This window comes from Limulus polyphemus, unplaced genomic scaffold (genome assembly GCF_000517525.1).
Source record: "Limulus polyphemus unplaced genomic scaffold, Limulus_polyphemus-2.1.2 Scaffold606, whole genome shotgun sequence".
In the NCBI taxonomy this organism is placed as follows: Eukaryota; Metazoa; Arthropoda; class Merostomata; order Xiphosura; family Limulidae; genus Limulus; species Limulus polyphemus.
The window spans coordinates 27850-30893 of record NW_013666216.1 but is presented as its reverse complement, the minus strand read 5'-3'; the positions used below and the strand labels follow the sequence as shown (position 1 = coordinate 30893).

Below are 3044 nucleotides of genomic sequence, written 5' to 3'. Positions count from 1 at the left end.
ACAGGATAGTTCTAGAAATGTGGCGTGACACTAGTCATGTGACTTCGCTGACGCAACAATATATTGTATGAAATGGTGATTCTTTCAAAACTATGGAAGCTTAAAAAAGTCACAGGTCAAGTGTTCTTATTTTTTGGCAATTTATTTCCTATGTATTCAAAACAAACATTATTAATCTAGACATAACTAAGCACTTCAGTTACTCTTTTTGCACAATACCAATTTCTGTAAATTTTACTAGGTTATTTTCTGTTTTGTGTCAAACTAAAAGCAAAACATTAAGCACTCATTATCTGTAATAACATTACTTGCATATACTGATTCTTTGTCCATGCCATTCAAACAGTTCTGACAAATTAGGCTTCTATTTCATATAGGAGGTAGCTTTTAGGATGTAGAATAACACAACATATCACCCAAAAAATACCTGTAACTTTTATGTTTTGTTTTATTTTGATGAATTACGTTCTTTTTTTCCTCAAGAAATACTTATATTCAATGTAATTCAGTTTATATCTTAAACATATCAATTCATGGGTACCTAATTACCATTTTTGGATATTATTTCAAACTATTCAAATCATTAGCCACTGCTGAAATGTTACAAGATGATCTTCTGCTTTTGCTATTATTGATGTACCCTAAATTATCTTAAAATATATTCTTCTTGGGAATAGAAGTGCTGAAAGTCTTTTGAATTAAGATTAAAAATATATTACCTACAGTAAGTTTTGAAATTGGCAACTTGATGATTTTTAATTTTTTAGTGTACGTATAGTATATAGGCTGAAGTTCCATAAATTGGTGGAATGTTTAAGTTGTCTGATTAAAAAAAAATCTTTATAGATCTAAGGAATTGTTAATCCAGCAAACATTTATTTCCTTACAAAATTTTTATTATGAAAATAACATTACTGTAATTTGCTATATTTTTGCATCATTGCCTATGTTTGATTATACAGGCTTTCATACCTACATAATTTGCAATTAAAATAAACGTGGCATTTATCAGATTTTCAGGCAGTCAATAGTTGATCATGAGCTGTTACATGTTGCACCATTGAAGACAAATGATTATCAACAATCAGCCTTCTTCTTAGGCTAAAGGATGTTTTCTTGGAGTTGTAATTATTACATAATGATCACAGATATTGGTCCTAAAGTGGTGAAAATTAATGACTTTTGCCAGTTTTAAGGTGAATATTTATCATAGCACAATACATCACAATGTCACACACAACAATTTCTTCAGTTTTCACCTCCTATCACAAAGTCACTAATGTCAACACACATACATGTATAGGTGTTGAACAGATCTAAAACTAAAAGGATATCATTAGCTAAGATACAAAGGCAAGGTGTAATTGTTACAGGGGGTGTCAGCATCATCATCAGTTTTTTCAATCTAATAATTTAATGTTCACTTTCAGATATCAAAGTTTCACCCTTACAGTTTGATAGTCAAGGGTATTTCATCCCTAATTCTGAATCTTATGGAGAACCTTTTATAAACTAGATAAAATTGAATAGTAACAAGAAGAGTGTGCATCTGCAGGAAATTTGTTTTATTAAGAGGTTTTAATTTTAACTTACCACTCTAACTCCAAGGTATTTGCTCTACTAATCTTATTTTACTAGGATGAGATTTATTTTAATACTAGTGTTTCTTTCTTGTTTAATAAAGATACCAGCCATGCCTTCAAGATGTTTAAGGACTTTAAGTTCTTAAACACAAGAGCTGTGTGTCAAGAATATTAAGGGAAAAAAAAAGTAAATGAGTTCATATCTAATTGGAGAATAATGGCTGAAAAACTCTTTGACTCAAACAAATCTTACAACTGAACTCAATCAAGCCTTTAATGTTTTCTGATTTAATAGCAAATATTATCACTAATATGAAAAGATAAGTCAATATCATGACGTATATAGACTTCCGGTATAGTCTTACCTTCTCTCACACAAAGCTATCTCAATCTTATTTCAGCCCTCTAAGCATTGCACTAATCTATATAACCCCCAACTTCACTGCACTTTTAAACATGTACATATCATGTGACTACTCTCCACCAATAGTATTGCACCATCTGTATTCTTCTTGGGAATAGAAGTGCTGAAAGTCTTTTGAATTAAGATTAAAAATAGATTACCTACAGATTACCCCAACCCTGCACTATTTACTGCTTGCACTACAATGCTCACTGTAGAGATGGGATGTTTTGCAAGACCAGTGATGCCATGCCCAGTGGTATATGCATATGTTTCTCAGTATCCATAAGTTTAACTCAGTGGTGGAAATGTCATTTATGGACTATCATGAGTAAAGCAGAAGGGTATTTCTGCCCATTCCTGCTGAACCCTTGATTGAATAAATCAAGGACAGTCTGCTTTTCAAAATAGGGAATCGTGGATACCCACTGCACTTTCTCCAGTGTGACATTCCTTTGGACTCCGCACCGCATTTACTTCCCCCATTTTTCTCTGTGTGGAGCAAAGGAGTCCTTATCACTTCCAAGTTCCTAGCCACTGGGGTGGATAACCATGAAGTGTGTTGTAGACTTTTAACATACCACTCAGTGAAAAGAGAGCAAAACTGGTTTCCCTCCTTCTATTTCCCCTGGATGCTAATTCCCAGATGGACAGTTATCAGTTGGAGTAGGACCAGACTATGCAGGATTCTCCTTGTGATACCAGGTTTGGGATGACACTGCCCTGTTTCTATAGTTGTGTGCAGTAGAGGCCCCCTTTTCATTAATTCTGGTTGCAAGTGGTTTCTTCCCTGCTCCTATGGTTGAGTATGAGGGACTTTGCCTCATAATACTGGCAACAGGATGTACGTACACTGTTCCTATGGTTGAGCGAATGTTCCATATCCTCCTTGTAATTCCAGATGCAGGATGTGTATTCCCTGCACTTACAGTTGGGTGAGCTAAGATTCTGTTGAGATTCCAGTTACAGATATTGCCCTGTTCTTACGGTTGAGTTGAGGCAATGCCATGACCCCATAATGCTGAGTTTGGTTTGTTGTAGTCCAGGTTTGGCTGCAT

General features: G+C 34.5%; 2 protein-coding genes across 2 annotated transcripts in view; one reads left to right on the top strand and one right to left on the bottom strand.

The window, feature by feature from the left end:
• LOC106459420 (cilia- and flagella-associated protein 36-like) overlaps window positions 1-3044 on the top strand; it is a gene marked incomplete at its 3' end in the record, with an annotated part of 34463 nt that overhangs the window by 4176 nt on the left and 27243 nt on the right. The window lies entirely within an intron of this gene.
• Window positions 1-3044, bottom strand: part of LOC106459430 (phosphatidylinositol N-acetylglucosaminyltransferase subunit H-like) — a 31206-nt gene that overhangs the window by 16555 nt on the left and 11607 nt on the right. The gene's annotated exons all lie outside the window — the stretch shown is intronic.